Below are 18,762 nucleotides of genomic sequence, written 5' to 3' on the forward strand. Positions count from 1 at the left end.
TCTATGGGACACAGCAAAAGCAGTCCTAAGAGGGAAATTCATGGCATTTCAGGCCTACCTTAAAAAAACAAAATCTCAAACAAAGGAATTAGCAAAAGAATGAGCAGATAAAGCCCAAAGTAAGTAGAAGAAAGCAAATGATAAAGATCAGAGCAGAAAAAGACAAAATAGTCTTTAAAAGATACAAAAGATCAATGAACTCAAGAGCTGGTTCTTTGAAAATATAAACAAGATGGATAAACCTTGAAACTAATGAAATTGGAGCAGTAATCAAAAAGCTTCCAACAAACAAAAGTTCTGGACTGGATGGCTTCACAGGTGAGATTTATCAAACATTCAAAGATAAACTAACACCTATCATTCTCAAACTATTCCAAAAATGCATGAGGAGGAAGACTTCCAAGCTCGTTTTACAAGGGCAGCATTAGCCTAATTTCAAAACCAGATAAAGACTCTCCAAAAATAAATATATATTATAGGCCAATACCCCTGACATACATAGATGCAAAAATACTCGACAAAGTATTAGCAAACAGAATCCAGCAATACATCAAAAAGACTACCTGTCATATCAAGTGGGATTTATTCCAGGGATGAAAATCTATTGGCATGATACATCATATAAAAAAAATGAAGGATAAGCCTGACCAGGCTGTGGTGCAGTCGATAGAGCATTGGACTGGGATGCGGAGGACCCAGGTTTGAGACCCCGAGGTGGCCCGGCTTGAGCACTGGGTTGCTAGCTTGGGCATGGGATCATAGAAATGACCCCATGGTCGCTGGTTTGAGCCCAAAGGTCGCTGGCTTGAAGCCCAAGATCGCTGGCTTGAGTCCAAGGTCGCGGGCTTGAGCAAGGGGTCACTTGCTCTGCTGAAGTCCCCCTCAGTCAAGGCACATATGAGGAAGCAATCAATGAACAAGTAAGGAGCCGAAAGAAGACTTGATGCTTCTCATCTCCCCCTTCCTGTCTGTCTGTCCCTATCTGTCCCTCTCTCTGTCTCTCTCTCTCTCTCTCTCTGTGACACACACACACTCACAAAAAATGAAGGATAAAAATCACATGATCATATCAATAGGTGTAGAAAAAGCTTTGACAAAATCAGCACCCATTTATGATGAAATCTCTCAGCAAAGTGGAATGTATCTATCTCAACATATAAAGGTCATATATGACAAACCCACAGCCAATATCATAATCAATGGGGAAAAACTAAAAGCATTTCCCTCAAGATTAGGAACAAGACAGAATGTCCACTTTCACCACTCTTATTCAACATAGTCCTGGAAGTCCTAGTTACATCAATCAGACAAGAAGAAGAAATAAAAGCCATCCAAACTGGAAAGGAAGAAGTAAAAGAGTCATTATTTGCAGATGACATGACACTGTATAGAGAGAACCCTAAAGATTCCACCAAAAAAACTACTGAAACTGATAAATAAATTCAGTAAAGTAGCAGGATACAAAATAAATCTCCAGAAATTAGTTGCATTTTTATACACCAATAATGAACTATCAGAAAGGGAAACTGAGAAAACAATACCATTTACAATTGAATAAAAAAATAAAATGCCTAGAAAAAATTTACCCAAGGAGATAAAAGACCTGTACTTGGAAAATTATACACTAAATAAAGAAACGGAGAAAGATACAAATAAGTAGAAGCATATACTGTGTTTATGAATAGGAAGAATTAACATTGTTAAAATGTCCATACTACCTAAATGTAACTATAGATTCTTTAGATGTAGATGAGTGGATACATCAGTAGTTCAGTGGATAAAAAGGCTGTAGTACACTTACACAATGGAATACTACTTGACTATAAAAAAGAACAAAATTTTACCATTTGCAACATCATGGATGGACCTAGAGGGTATTATGCTAGGTGAAATCAGAGAAAGAAAAATACCATATGATTTCATTTATATGTGGAATCTAAAGAACAATATAAATGAACAAACAGAAGAGAAACAGACTCATAGATACAGAGTACAGACTGATGTTTGCCAGAGTGAAGGGACTATAAAGTACAGATTGGTAGTAAGAAAATAGTCATCGGGATGTAAATTACAGCATAGGAAATATAGTCAATGGTAATGGAATGACTACATATATTGCCAGTTGGGTACTGGAAACATTGGGGGCACATTTTGTAAGGTATATGATTGTATACACTGGAAACTAATGCAAAATAATATTGAATGCAAACTGTAATTAAAAAATATTTTTTAAAAAATTTTAAATTTTAAAAATAAAAAAGGTATTTTCAAAGCATAAAATATTTTAATAATCATTTTAATATTTATTCTTTAGCTCAATGTTTGTCTTTTGATTGGAATAGCATATTTATTTAAATGATTACTGACATAAATGAATTAAAAATCTAGTATGTTTCTATTTGTTTTTTTGTTTGTTTGTTTTTTTTCATTTTTCTGAAGCTGGAAACAGGGAGAGACAGTCAGACAGACTCCCGCATGCGCCCGACCGGGATCCACCCAGCACGCCCACCATGGGGCGACGCTCTGCCCACCAGGGGGCGATGCTCTGCCCATCCTGGGCGTCGCCATGTTACGACCAGAGCCACTCTAGCACCTGGGGCAGAGGCCACAGAGCCATCCCCAGCGCCCGGGCCATCTTTGCTCCAATGGAGCCTTGGCTGCGGGAGGGGAAGAGAGAGACAGAGAGGAAAGCGCGGCGGAGGGGTGGAGAAGCAAATGGGCGCTTCTCCTGTGTGCCCTGGCCGGGAATCGAACCCGGGTCCTCTGCACGCTAGGCCGACGCTCTACCGCTGAGCCAACCGGCCAGGACTCTATTTGTTTTTTTACAATCTCTTCTCTGTTCCTTTTCTTGTATTTCTTACTCTCATTTCCCTATTAGCTTTATATTTATTTTTTTATTTTATTTTTTATTTTTATTTTTTATTAATTTTATTAGGGTGACATCAATAAATCAGGGTACATATGTTCAAAGAAAACATGTTCAGGTTATCTTGTCAATCAATTATGTTGCATACCCATCACCCAAAGTCAGATTGTCCTCCGTCACCTTCTATCTAGATTTTTTTGTGCCCCTCCCCCTCCCCGTTTATCTCCCCCCCGCCCCGTAACCACCACACTCTTATCAATGTCTCTTAGTCTTGTTTTTATGTCCCACCTATGTATGGAATAATGCAGTTCTTGTTTTTTTCTCATTTACTTATTTCACTTGTATAATGTTATCAAGATCCCACCATTTCGTTGTAAATGATCCGATGTCATCATTTCTTATGGCTGAGTAGTATTCCATAGTGTATATGTGCCACATCTTCTTTATCCAGTCTTCTATTGACGGGCTTTTTGGTTGTTTCCATGTCTTGGCCACTGTGAACAATGCTGCAATGAACATGGGGCTGCATGTGTCTTTACGTATCAATGTTTCTGAGTTTTGGGGGTATATACCCAGTAGAGGGATTGCTGGGTCATAAGGTGGTTTTATTTTCAGTTATTTGAGGAACCACCATACTTTCTTTCATAATGGTTGTACTACTTTACATTCCCACCAACAGTGGATGAGGGTTCCTTTTTCTCCACAGCCTCTCCAACATTTGCTATTACCTGTCTTGTTAATAATAGCTAATCTAACAGGTGTGAGGTGGTATCTCATTGCAGTTTTGATTTGCATTTCTCTAATAACTAATGAAAATGAGCATCTTTTCATATATCTATTGGCCATTTGTATTTCTTCCTGGGAGAAGTGTCTGTTCATGTCCTCTTCCCATTTTTTTATTGGATTGTTTGTTTGTTTGTTGTTGAGTTTTATGAGCTCTTTGTATATTTTGGATATTAGGCCCTTATTTGGGCTGTTGTTTGAAAATATCATTTCCCATTTAGTTGGTTGTCTATTTTATTGTCAGTTTCTCTTGCTGAGCAAGAACTTCTTAGTCTGATGTAGTCCCATTCATTTATTTTTTCCTTTACTTCCCTTGCCTTTGGAGTCAAATTCATAAAATGCTCTTTAAAACCAAGATTCATGAGTTTAGAACCTATGTCTTCTTCTATGTACTTTATTGTTTCAGGTCTTATATTTAGGTCCTACTAGCATTTTAAAACAGCTCTACTGAGGTATAAATTATATATTATACATAAATTGCGTATATTTGCAGTTATACAACTGGAAAATTATTCTTCCATTCAAATAATGGACAGGTATTGATATTCCTCTAACTTTGTTTCTTTTTAAAAAAGTTGTTTTGGCTATTCTAGAAACTGCACATTTTCCCATGAATTTTAGAATAAGATTATCAAGTTCTACAAGGTCACCTGGGATTTTGAAATTGCATTGAATCTATAGTTTAGAGAAGAACTCACATCTTAATATTGAGCCCTCTATTCCACTGTCTTAGTGGCTAACAAAATGCCATAGACTGCATGGCCTATAAACAAAAGAAGATGATTTCTCACAGTTCTGGAGGCTGGAAGTGCAAGATCATCGTGCCAGCATGGTTGACTTCTAGTGAAAGCTCTCTTCCAGTTTTCAGGCTGACTTGTTGTATCCTCACATAACAGAAAGAGTGCTACTGAGCTCTCTGGTGTCTTTTTTTTTTTCTGTATTTTTCTGAAGCTGGAAACGGGGAGAAACAGTCAGACAGACTCCCGCATGCGCCCGACCGGGATCCACCCGGCACGCCCACCAGGGGCGACGCTCTGCCCACCAGGGGGCGATGCTCTGCCCCTCCCGGGCGTCGCTCTGCCGTGACCAGAGCCACTCTAGCACCTGGGGCAGAGGCCAAGGAGCCATCCCCAGCGCCCGGGCCATCTTTGCTCCAATGGAGCCTTGGCTGCGGGAGGGGAAGAGAGAGACAGAGAGGAAGGAGGGGGGGTGGAGAAGCAAATGGGCGCTTCTCCTATGTGCCCTGGCCAGGAATCGAACCCGGGTCCCCCGCACACCAGGCCTATGCTCTACTGCTGAGCCAACCGGCCAGGGCCTCTGGTGTCTTCTTTTAAGGGCACTGACCCCATTCAAGGACTCCATCTTCATGACCTATTACCTCCCAAAGTCCCTATCTCCAAACACCATAACACTGAAGACTAGATTTCAACATCTGAATTTGGGGGTATGATGCAAACATCAAGTTTATAGCACCCAGGAACAATTTACATCTCTCCCTTTATTTAGTGCTTCATTAATTTCTTTCAGAAAGACTAATTTTTAGTATGTAGGTCTGACATAATTTTAACCAATTTTATCCCTATATATTTCATAATTTTGGATGTTCTTGTGAATATTTTTTACCTTTAAGTTTGTTGAATATGAACAATTGATGTTTGTATAGTGATACTGTATTTTGAAACCATGCTAAACTCATCCATTAGTTCTAGTAGCTTTTCTGCAGATTCCATTGAATATTGTATATAGATGATTGGTGACTTTCTTTTATTTAGGTGAGAGGAGGGGATATAGCATGGCAGACTCCCATACGAACACAACCAGGATCTACTCAGCAACCCCATCTGGGAACCATGCTTGTGTACTGAGCTATTTTTAATGCCTGAGGCTGATATGCTCCAACTGAGCTATCTTCAGTGCCTGGGACCATGCTTGAACCAATCAAGCTACTGGCTGCAGGAGGGGAAGAGGGAAAGAAGGAGGAGAGAAGCAGATGGTCACTTCTCCTATGTGCCTTGACCGGAAATGGAACCCGAGACGTCCATACGTTGGGCCAACACTCTATCCACTGAGCCACCAGTCAGAGCCTGACTTTCAAATAAAGACAGTTTTACTTCTTCCTTTTCAAATTGGATGTCTTTCATTTCTTTTTCTTACCTTATTGCACTGGTTAGGATCTCCAGAACAATGTTAATACAATTAGTTAGAGTGAACATCTTTGTCTTCTTGATATTAGGGGAAATGTATTTGGTCTTTTATCATGAAATATAATGTTAGATACAGGTTAAGTACATTCTCTTTTATTCCTATTTTGCTGAGATTTATTTTTAATGGATATGGGCTATATTACATTACCTAATATTTCTTGAATGATCTTGGTAGTTTCTGTCTTTAAAGAAATTGGTTAATTTCATCTAATTCAGTGAAATTATTGAAATAAAGTTGTTTCTAATATTTGTAGAATTTGTAGTGCTATCACCTCTCTTTAATTCATATTAGTAAATTGTGTCTGCCCTCTTTTTATCCTGATCAGTCTGGTTAGAGGTTTATTGGTTTTATTTATATTCTTAATCAGCATCTCCTTTTATTGTTTCTCTCTACTATTTGTTGTTGTTGTTGTCCATTTTATTGATTTCTGCTCTGATATTTAATACTCCTGTCTTCTGCTTACATTGGGTCTCATTTGCTCTTTTTCAAGTTTCTTAGGGTGAAAGCTGAGGATATTGATTTGAGACATTTTTCTTATAAGTCCTTAGCACTATAAATTTCCAATTAAGTATTGATTTTGATACTAACTTTTCATTTTCATTCAGTCCAAAATAACTTCTTGTTTCACTTTTGATTTCCTCTTTGACTTGTGAGCTATTTTGAAGCAGACTGTTTAGTTTCCAAATATTTGAAGATTTCTGTTATTGACTTCATTAATTCCATTGTGGTCAAGACCATATTTTGTATGACTTGAATCCTTTTAAATGTATTGACAATTATTCTCTCACTTAGAAAATGTTCCACATGCAATAAAATGGAATAAATGTTCCACATGCAATAAAAAAGAATATTTTGTTGCAGCTGTGTATAGTGCTCTATAAAGATCAATGAGGCCAAGCTAACTGACTGTGTTGGTTCCTTCTTCTATGTTCTTGTGTTCTGTCTTATTATTATATCCATTGCTGAGAGAAAGCTAATGAAATTTTGGACTAAAATTATGGATTTGTCTATTTCTCCCTGAAGTTATATCATTTCTACTTCATGTACTTTGAAGTTCTGTCATTAGGTGCAGATATATTTAATATTGTTATATCTTTCAGAAAAATTCACTAATTTGTTATTATTAGCTTCTTTATGGTAATATTCTTTGCTCTGAAATATACTTCATCTAATATTGCTACTCAGCTATATTTTGATTATCAGTGCTAGCATGGTAAATCTTTTTCATCTTTTTCTTCTAATTTATTTTAATCTTAATATGTAAAGTGTGTTTCTTTCACATAGTATAGAGTTGGTTTTGCTTTTTTATTCTATCTGCCAATTTCTGTTTTTTAGTTGAAGTGTTGTGATTTACATCTAAAGTAGTTATTGGTATATTTAGATTTAAATGCATTATATTGGTATTGGTTTTTATTTATCTCATCTCTTAGTTTTTCCTTTTTACCTTCTTTTCTACCTTCTCTTAGGTGAATTAAGTATTTTTATGATTCCATTTTATCTCTTTGTTGGCTTATTGGTTATCCTTAGTTGTGTTATTTTCTATGTGATTATTTTCATGTTTATGGATACATCTTTAATTTATCACAGTCTACCTCCAAGTGATATATCACTTCACATGTAGTATAATAACCTTTACAACAATATATTTGCATGACTCCACTCCCAGATTTTGTGCTGTTATCATCATATATTTCCTTTTACTTATGTTATACACTTCACAATACAGTGGTGCCTTGAGATACGGAATTAGTTAGTTCTGTAACCAAGCCCATAAGTCAGTCAACTCGTATATCAAACAAATTTCTCCCATTTAAAATAACTGAAATAGATTTAATCCGTTCTAGCCCTGTGAAACATCCTCAAACCATCCTAAATTATAAAAAAAACCCATGTTTTTAATTAAGAAACACACATGTATACTTTACCAATGCATAACAAAATATATAAAATAAAAGAAAAAAGTGTTATTTAGTATTGTATTCTTACCTTGGAGACAGACAAGTGCGGCTAATGGAGGTGAATGGCGGAGGAGGAGGGAGGGAGAAAGGGATGCAGGCACTATAGACACGTAAACTAAAACTGCACTTTCTTAACACTAAATGTAAACTAAAACTGCATTTTCTTTACTTTAAACAAAACTAAAACTGCACTTTCTTTACGTAAATGAAACCACAAAAAATTAATTGTAAAAAAATGCACTTTCTTAACTTTAAACTTAACCTAAGCTTAACATTACATATTTTTCATTTAATCATCACCTGTTTTTGCCTTTTGGGCTGCACTTTTGGCACTTTCACTTGCAGAACTTTTGAATAAAAATCTATCCAAAGAGGTTTGCTTTTGCCTGCCTTTTTAAAATGTTATGGAAATGTGACAAAGAAGTGTCATTAAAAAGTGCTAAAGCACAAAACTGAAGGCTTTCCCCCTTAAATCAGGAACAGGACAGGGTTGTCCACTCTCTTCACTCTTATTTAATGTGGTACTAGAGGTTCTAGCCAGAGCAATCAGACAAGACAAAGAAATAAAAGGCATCCATATCGGAAAAGAAGAAGTAAAGGTATTACTCTTTGCAGATGATATGATCCTATACATCGAAAGCCCCAAAGAATCCACAAAAAGACTATTAGAAACAATAAGCCAAACAGGAAGGTCGCAGGATACAAAATTAACATACAGAAGTCAATAGCCTTTCTATATGCCAACAATGAAACATTTGAGAACGAACTCAAAAGAATAATCCCCTTCACGATTGAAACAAAAAAAATAAAATACCTAGGAATAAACATAACAAAGAATGTAAAGGACTTATATAATGAAAACTATAAACCATTGTTAAGGGAAATAGAAAAAGATAGAATGAGATGAAAAAATATTACTTGTTCTTGGTTAGGAAGAATAAATATAATCAAGATGGCCATATTACCCAAAGCAATATACAAATTTAATGCAATTCCGATCAAAATTCCAATGACATTTTTAAAGAAATGGAGCAAAAAATCATCAGATTTATATGGAACTATAAAAAACCCCGAATAGCCAAAGCAATCCTGAAGAAAAAGAATGAAGCTGGGGGCATTACAATACCTGACTTCAAACTATATTATAGGGCCACGACAATCAAAACAGCAAGGTATTGGCAGAAAAATAGACATTCAGACCAATGGAACAGAATAGAAAACCCAGAAATAAAACCACATATATATAGTCAAATAACTTTTGATAAAGGGGCCAACAACACACAATGGAGAAAAGAAAGCCTCTTCAATAAATGGTGCTGGGAAAACTGGAAAGCCACATGCAAAAGAATAAAACTGGACTACAGTTTGTCCCCCTGTACTAAAATTAACTCAAATGGATCAAAGATCTAAACATAAGACCTGAAACAATTAAGTACATAGAAGAAGACATAGGTACTAAACTCATGGACCTGGGTTTTAAAGAGCATTTTATAAATTTGACTCCAAAGGCAAGAGAAATGAAGGCAAAAATTAATGAATGGGACTACATCAGACTAAGAAGTTCTTACTCAGCAAGAGAAACTGACAACAAAATAAACAGACAGCCAACTAAATGGGAAATGATATTTTCAAACAACAGCTCAGATAAGGGCCTAATATCCAAAATATACAAAGAACTCATAAAACTCAACAACAAACAAACAATCCAATAAAAAAATGGGAAGAGGACATGAACAGACACTTCTCCCAGGAAGAAATACAAATGGCCAACAGATATATGAAAAGATGCTCATCTTCTTTAGTTATTAGAGAAATGCAAATCAGAACGGCAATGAGATACCACCTCACACCTGTTAGATTAGCTATTATTAACAAGACAGGTAATAGCAAATGTTGGAGAGGCTGTGGAGAAAAAGGAACCCTCATCCACTGTTGGTGGGAATGTAAAGTAGTACAACCATTATGGAAGAAAGTATGGTGGTTCCTCAAATAACTGAAAATAGAACTACCTTATGACCCAGCAATCCCTCTACTGGGTATATACCCCAAAAACTCAGAAACATTGATACGTAAAGACACATGCAGCCCCATGTTCATTGCAGCATTGTTCACAGTGGCCAGGACATGGAAACAACCAAAAAGCCCGTCAATAGATGACTGGATAAAGAAGATGTGGCACATATACACTATGGAATACTACTCAGCCATAAGAAATGATGACATTGGATCATTTACAGCAAAATGGTGGGATCTTGATAACATGATACAAAGTGAAATAAGTAAATCAGAAAAAAACAGGAACTGCATTATTCCATACGTAGGTGGGACATAAAGTGAGACTAAGAGACATTGATAAGAGTGTGGTGGTTACGGGGGGAAGGGGGAGAGGGAGAGGGAAAGGGGAAGGGAGAGGGGCACAAAGAAAACTAGATAGAAGGTGACAGAGGACAATCTGACTTTGGGTGATGGGTATGCAACATAATTGAACGACAAGATAACCTGGACATGTTATCTTTGAATATATGTATCCTGATTTATTGATGTCGCCCCATTAAAAAAACAAAATTATTAAAAAAAAAAAAGAAGGAAAAAAAAGTGCTAAAGCACTACCAGTTGAAACTTTTTCAGGGTGTTTCTTTTCAATGAAACTTGAAAGCTTCTCCCACATTGCCAACATGTCTTTAATTTCACTTGTAGAAATCACTTCCTTAGACTCTACCTCCTCACTACTAATCTCTTGCAGAAGATCCATATGTTGCATCATCTGTAGCTCCTTCAACTGCTCAGTTGAGAATTCCTCCTCATGTTCCTCAACAAGCTCGTTTACGTCACCCTCATCTTCCTCCAGACCCATCAACTTTCCGAGGGACACAATCTCCTCCAACGCTTCTACCTTGGTCTCGGTCTCTGGTTCGAATTCTTCAAAGTCCCTGTCTGCAACAACATCAGGCCATAACTTTTTCCAAGCTGAGTTCAAGGTTCTTCTTGTAACCTCTTGCCATGCCAAGTCAATAATGTGTAAACATATCACGATGTTGTACTGATTTTTCTAAAACTCTCGAAGGGTTAGATTTGTATTCTCAGTCACCTCAAAGCAGCAGCAGAACAAGTACTTTGTGTAAAGCTTTTTAACGTTGGAAATAACCTTCTGATCCATAGGTTGCAAGATTAAAGTCGTGTTGGGTGGGAGGTAGAGGACTTTCACAAATTTGAACTCATCGAGAATGCCGTCCTCAAGACCAGGTGGGTGGGCTGGAGCATATTCAAGGATTAGTAATGCTTTCATCAGGAGTTTATTTTCTTGAAGATATTTCTTCATTGCAGGACCAAAGATGAGATTTACTCATTCAATAAAAAACTGCCACATAACCCATGCCCTAGCACTGGCGTGCCACATAACCTGCAGTTTTTCTTTAAGAATCTTGTGAGTCTTAAAGGCTTGAGGATTTTCGGAATGATACACTAGCAGTGGCTTTACTTTACAGTCACCGCTAGCATTTGCACACAATGCAAGGGTCATAAGGTCCTTCATGGGTTTATGGCCTGGCAGCTTCTTCTCCTCTGTGGTGATGAAAGTCCTCCAGGGCATTTTTTTCCAAAACAATATTGTTTCATCACAGTTGAACACTTGTTGGGGGATGTAGCCTTCCTTTGCAATAGCGCAGCAAAATGAGCGATGTACTCCTCAGCTGCCTTAACGTCAGCACTCGCAGCTTCACCACAGAGTGGATGCCAGATCTCTTCTTGAAATTTTCAAACCAGCCATAACTTGCCTTAAACATATCTTCTGCTGCCTCTTTTGAGGTTGATGGTTCTTTCTTCTCAAGTTGCCATAAATAATACATGCCTTTTCGCATATTACAGTTTCTGTCACTGTATCTCCTGCCAGCTCTTTCTCTTTCACCCACACCAGCAGAAGCTTCTCCATTTCTTCATGGATATTTGTCCTTAATTGGGACAGAATTGTAGTTCCTTCCACTGGATTTGCACTTTGGATGGCATCCTTTTGTTTAAGGATGGTACAAATTGTAGATGTATTACGGTCATACATCCTTGCCAGTTCAATCACTCATACACCATGCTCATGTTTTTCTATTATTTCTTGCTTTACTTCTATCGACATCATTCTCTTCTTCTTCTCAACACTGTCCTTTACACTCACTTTCTTCAGCCCCATGATAGCCACAAAAAAAGTTAGTAAAAAATGCAATAATGATGCAAGAACTAGTACAGCGCACAAGATTCGACTTGATTCTGCGGGTAACGCGTGAGAAAGAACGAAATGCTGGTGTGATACTGGACCGGTGCACCAACGTGCCAACTAGCGGCAGCTTCCCGAATCACAACTCGTATCTCGGAATTTCGCTCGGATCTCAAATAAAAATACAGACCGAGTCACAGCTGGTATCTTAAAAAATTCGTATGTTGGTCTGCTCATATCTTAAGGTACCACTGTACATGTTTTCATTTTTCTTTAAACTGTCGATTATATTTTTAAAAAGTTTAAATAACGAGAAAAATCTTATATATTTTCTCATGCAGTTACCATGCCTGATGCAGCTCTCTGCTGTCCAATACTCTGTCCTACAGACCTCAGCTGCCTTGGCCTTCCTAGACTTGAAACTGTCTTCTCCACTCAGGGAGTATGAATTCTCTCCTTTTGTATCATATTGTAGAAACTGTATCCTGGTATACTTGTTTTTCTTTTGTTTCACTGAATATCTGAAACCATGTAATTAAAACATGAAGGCTTCTGGGCCCTGCCAGTTTGCTCAGTCAGTTAGAACATCATCCTAAAACAACAAGGTTGTGGGTTTGACTCCTATTCATGGAACACATGGGAAGCAACCCATGAATGAATAACTGAGGAGAACAACAAATGAATGCTTCCCTTCTCCCTCCCCTCTCTCTCCCTTCCTCTCTATGTCTCTCTCAGTAAATAAAAAAAATTAAGCCCTGGTCAGATAGCTCAGTTGGTTGGAGCATAATCCTGAAGTGCAGAGGTTGCCGGTTTGATTCCTGGTCAGGGCACATACAGAAAATTATCAATGTTCCTGTCTCTCTTCCCCACTTCTCTCTTAAAAAATAAAATAAAGGCCTTGGCTGGTGGCTCAGTGAATAGAGTGTTGGCCCAGCATCCATATAGATGTTCCAGGTTTGATTCCTGGTCAGGGCACACAGGAGAAGTCACCATCTGTGTCTCTCCTTCTCCCCCTTCTTTCCCTCCTCTCCTCCCACAGCCAGAGGCTCAATTGGTGTGAACGTGGCCCTGAGTGCTCAGTCCAAGCACATCAGCCTCAGGCGCTGAAAATAGCTCAGTACACGAGCATGGCTCCAGACAGGGTTGCCAGGTGGATCCCAGTCAGGGTGCATGTGGGAGTTTGTCTCACTATTTCTCCTTCTTGCACATTAAAAAAAAGTAAAGAATAAAAAGTAAAATATAATAAAGGCTTCTGGATCATTTCTCCTTGCCAATGAATATGTGCTTTAGCTTCTGCTAGGGTGTTAGAATAAAAATAGATTACTTTAATCCAATCAGTGACTGATCCATCTGATTAAGGGTTGGATTTCAGTATTTTCTAAGATCAAGTCTATTTCTGGGCTAAATCTTCAGGCATAGTCTTTCTAGAATCCCAAATGAAAGCTTAGGGTGTTTGTATTAGTCAGGATCCCCCAGAGAAACAGGACCAATATTTTATATATAAATAAAAGATATTATTATAAGGTTTTGGCTGATATAATTATGGAGGCTGAAAAGTCCCATGATCTGCAAGCTGCAGAACCAACGATGGTGTAGTTCAAAGGCCTGACAGCCAGACAGCTGATTGTAGAAATGCTCATCTGAATCTGAAGACCTGAGACCAAGAGTACCGAGGGCAGGAGAAAATCAACGTCCTCGCTCAACAGTGAGGCAGAGAAATTTCAACCTTCCTTTGCCTTTTTGCTGTATTCAAGCCCTCAACAGACTGGATCATGTCCACACACATTGGGGAGGGCCAACTGCTTTACTCAGCTCACCAATTCAGATGCTAATCTCTTCCAGAAACACTGTCACAGATACACCTAGAAATTACGTTTGACCAGATGTCTTGGTATACCATGGCACACTCAAGATAACACATAAAATTAACCATCACAGTTTTTCAGGCCTTTTCACCTTGGTGGACCCTCCAATATCTATCTCTCCGCCACAATAAAACTGTAAGTAGCTCTGATTAGCTTCCTGGCTATTTAGCACTTGCTTTCTCACCTCTTGAATTGTACTACTTATAAATTATTGAATGACTTGGAAAGGAAATTGCTCAGATTATTGGGCTGATTTCTCTGTGCCCCCTTTCATTCCATAATCATGACCTCTCCTGTTCTGACTCATTTAGTACCCTTCAATTCCTTTCTTTCTCCTCCCCCTCCCAACCCAATCAGAATATTCTGTTTAGCTTTTCTGACTCTTAGCAGGTGCATTTTGCTTGGGTTGTCAGCTTCTCCTCAGGTGCTACTTAAAAAATGGTAACTATCTCGAGGGAAAAAGTAACCTAGAATGTGGGATGCTCGAGTTTCTGTTCTTTTTGAGGTCTCAGACATCTTACAAGGTCTTTTATGCCTTAAAAATGGATTTTTTAAATGTAGTTTTTATGGATGTCCCCTATGGGAGCAATGGTCTACAATTGGGTTGCCCATTATAGACAAAAGCAGATGTTTAATGTCTTGTAATATATTTAACCTTAAAATATTTTTACTGCCTGACCGGGCGGTGGCACAGTGGATAGAACGTCGGACTGAGATGCAGAAGGACCCAGGTTCGAGACCCCGAGGTCACCGGCTTGAGCATGGGCTCATCTGGTTTGAGAAAGAAAAAAAAAAAAGCTCACCAGCTTGGACCCAAGGTCGCTGGCTCGAGCAAGGGGTTACTCAGTCTGCTAAAGGCCCGCAGTCAAGACACATATGAGAAAGCAATCAATGAACAACTACGGTGTTGCAATGTGCAATGAAAAAAAACTAATGATTGATGCTTCTCATCTCTCCGTTCCTGTCTGGATGTCCCTGTCTATCCCTCTCTCTATCTCTCTGTCTCTGAAGAAAAAAAATATATATTTTTACTGACAAAACCAAACTCTTCAAAGATAATCTTTATAGACACAAATGACAGTGCAATCAGAATAAGAAATAACTATCCTTACTATTAACTGTGTCACCAATTAAGATACATTATAGAATCCCCAAGTTATAAAAGACAAGCCTATTACAGGGACTGGTTACTATAATCATTACTAGTCATGCATATTTGAAAATGAGAAGTTAATGTAAAGCTATGTATTAACACAAAAGCTAATGCTTATTCTGCATGTTTATACATGTTCAAACTATAAAGTTTCTCCTTAGAAATCAATTGCAATAATTTCTATTTTCGTTTTCTTTTTTCCTTTAGTTTCTAATCTAGGACATAGAAATCCACTTCAAAGCTACTGAGTAAAAACTGCAGCATGTGTCATAGAAGACAACATCAAAATGTCTGCCACAGAACTTCATAATTTCTTTCCCTCTGCTTAGCTAATGTTTGTATTCTGAACATAGATGAACAATTATGTTTCTAATGTGGCTTAGAGATCACAGATTTCCATAAAATGCCTACGAGTTCATAGGCTCACTGGTCACACAGCAGTCTTTAGCTGAAGATTTTAAAATCTCATTTACTTCTTGCTGTTTTGTCTCTTTATTTTTTATATTTCACTTGTTTATACTCACCAGCTTCCCTTACAGCTTCTCTGATGTGTTCTCCCACCCTGGGGTGCTGGGGAGTCCCACTCCTCCCTAGTCTGGGGGACTAGACTCAAGTTTTACATCCAAACAAGAGAAAAACTAAAAATGAAAGCCAAGTAGTCCTGAGAAGCTCACTCCTAATACCAGGTTTGTTAAAATCGTTTGTTTAAAAATGTCTGCATCTGTTGCTTGGCACTGATCCTTAAACTTCAAGACTCCCACCTTCTTAACTAATTGTCCTCACGTCAAGTCATCAGTTGTCGTTGATTGACTATACACTAATAAAAGTCCCTAAATCTCAAACTCTTCGAAATCCAGGGATAACACTGAGATGGAAATGAAGAACTTTTCTCACTCCAACTATTACAGAAAGGGCATAACAAAAAACTAGCAGATAATGACGTTGTGAGAAAGCATTGTAATAGCCTATTTTCTCTGATCACCCCCCTACCCAGCCTCCACAATGATCACACTTGCTCCTGTTACAGATGAAAACCATCTATAATTCCGAAGCATGGAATAAATGAGCAAGGGGAATTGTAAACAGTCTGGCCAACCAGAAGCAATAGAGACACAATACAACCAAGATACTCAGACCCAGCTCCCCACTGGGCTGATATAATCCAACCTTGGCAAGGATGAGTTCTCACCGCAGGGCTCTCCCGCCTAAATATGCAGGCTACCCTGGAGAGAGGCAGTGGGAGAGGAGAGAGACAAAAGTAGAGAGGAAAATAACTGCTGTAGGGGAGACTCACAGTGAGAATTAAAATTATGAGCATTCCCATTGACCTAGAAATGCCAATTATGTACATCTTCCTGTGAAAATAAAAACCAAAGTGTAAGGATAAATGTTGAATGTTTATTGTGGCATAATTTGTAGCTTTAAAAAAAAACTGGAGGAAAACCCGTAATATCTATCAACACAGAAAAAATGGGAAAAATTATGGAACTTCCTACAAAAAAATATTAGGTAGCTATTAAAAATAATAAATTGAATTAATTAAACGTATGTATCTAGAATGATGTATATAACATATTAAATCAAATGAAACAAATAATGGAGTAACTGGTATTACATGACTCATCTATATATGAAATAAAAAATAATTATATGTTTGTTTAAACATAGAAAAGGAATGAAGAAATTCACACTGAAAATTTAATAGTGGTTTTGTCAGGAAGATGGAAGGGAAGGAGGTAGAGATTAATAATATTTTTTCTTTAAGTTTGCTACAATGCATGTATATTATTTTTATAATTTAAAATGTAATGAACTTAAGATATAAAAATGATTCGAAACTTTAATAATTACAAATAACATTACAAGTAATGCCAGACCCCAGAGTTCAGTGAGATGTATAGTTCTCTGGCATTTGCTTTAAATTGATTCTGGTGGGTAGAGGTAAATAACTTCTGCTCTGGGAGAAAGGCCTCACCTTGGGTCCCTCACCGGAAGCCAATTAAAGCACAGACTTGACAGCGCCTCTGGAAAAGGCTGGGGGTTGTGAAATGAAAACGACATATGCCTCTCCAAGCTGCAGCGCTTCCCGAGGGGCCTCCTGAATCAGTGAGCAGCCAGCAGAGACATGGATGAGAACAGCCTGATATCAAAATTACTAAACTTCAGAACCACCCTTATTCAGAACTGTCTGAAATGTGAATGAAGTCCTACAACTAAGGGATTTAAAACAGCTACATCAAGACTGGCAGGAGGGGCAAAGATGCAGAACAGGCTGGTTCCACACCCAAGTGTGACAGATAAAAATTGGGAGGGATATCTTGGCTGCAGAGGTTCCCCCTGAGGAATGGCAGGTCCTAGCCTCACACAAGCCCCCCCCCCCCAGCCCAGGGTTTCAATGCCAGAAATAGAAGTCGCCATAACTTCTAGCTGTAAAAACCAACAGGGATTGCGGCTGAGTGAGGAGAGCTACTGGAGTCCCAGGCAGTTCCTCTTAAAGGGCCCACATGTAGATTTACTGCACTCACTTGCTTTGAGCTCTAACACTGGGAGAGCAGCTTGAAGGGCTCTGGAGACATTTGGGAAGAAACTGAATTGTCTGGCATCAAGTTGAGAGCTGGGGGGCAGTTTTCTCCTAGACAGAGGGGTTGGCAGAGGCCATTGTTCCTTTGATGAGCCCTCCCCCACAGAGTTGGCAATCAGGTGCCATATCTGAGACTCCATTAATCTAGTTCACACTGTTTGACCCCTTTTCCCCAGTTATTCTGATGTTCCCAACCCACCCAACTTTCAAGCCCACCCAAAATGTTTCCAGTGGCTTTTCCATACAAATGTCCTGTCTTGGATCATGCTTCAGATTTTCCTAAAATCTCTCAAACAAGCAGCGTCTGACCTTAGCTTGCTCAGAACCTCTTGCTAAGTGGCCCCAGGCCCAGCGCTAGCAGCAGCTGGCCTTGAATTGCAGCTTGGCCTCACTTGAGCACCTACAAGCCCATAATAAGTAGCAGCCATCTGCAGACCACTTTGTAGTTCATGCTGCGTGGCCACAGGCAGAACACAGGTGGAAACTGACCTTGGCCTGTACCCAATGGGAAGCACCAGAGCCAGCACACCAAGCAGACAGCTTTAGACCACATCAAAACACTACCACCCAATCACCTCCACAAGCAACACACTCAAGGGACAGACTCAGCAGGCACCAGAGTCCTGCTGACGTAAGTCCTGCATTGTGGGGTGGGCTCTTGCACAGCTGATCCTCCACCATGGTCAGAGGTCAGTGGTCAGTGGTTACAGCCAGCTGGCCTTGGGGTAAATCCTTCCAATTTAAGTGCCAACAGCAATCAAAGATCAACTATAAGAGGAAGGTGTACATACCTCAAGTGCCCAGCTTGGGTGATTGGACAGGCTGTACCACTGAACCCTACAGAACACCTACTACATTAGGCCACTCCAATAAGCCTGGGAGATGTAGCACTCTGCCTAATACATCAAAACAAACACAGGGAGAGTGCCAAAATGAGAAGACAAAGAAATATATCCCAAATGAAAGAACAGAACAAAATTCCAGAAAAAGAACTAAACAAAATAGAGACAAGCAATCTACTAGATACAGTTCATAACACTGGTTATAAAGATGCTCAATGAATTAGTGAGAACCTCAACAGCATAAAAAACAGGTCAGAAATAAAGAATATACTAACTGAAAAGAATAATTTACAGGGAATCAAGATTAA

At 38.7% G+C, this 18,762-nt stretch overlaps 1 protein-coding gene across 3 annotated transcripts in view; it reads right to left on the bottom strand.

Annotated features, from left to right (window-relative positions):
- GPR156 (G protein-coupled receptor 156) overlaps positions 1-18,762 on the bottom strand; it is a 101,979-nt gene that overhangs the window by 74,384 nt on the left and 8,833 nt on the right. Inside the window, exon 1 of one of the 3 annotated variants that reach the window (XM_066241624.1) lies at positions 3,231-3,317. The exons of the other annotated variants lie outside the window; for them this stretch is intronic. The gene's annotated coding sequence lies outside the window, so the exon portion shown is untranslated. Of the gene's footprint in view, positions 1-3,230; positions 3,318-18,762 lie in introns of those variants that run through there. 3 annotated transcript variants of the gene reach the window in all.

The sequence above is a fragment of the Saccopteryx bilineata genome, chromosome 8 (genome assembly GCF_036850765.1).
Source record: "Saccopteryx bilineata isolate mSacBil1 chromosome 8, mSacBil1_pri_phased_curated, whole genome shotgun sequence".
Taxonomy (NCBI): Eukaryota; Metazoa; Chordata; class Mammalia; order Chiroptera; family Emballonuridae; genus Saccopteryx; species Saccopteryx bilineata.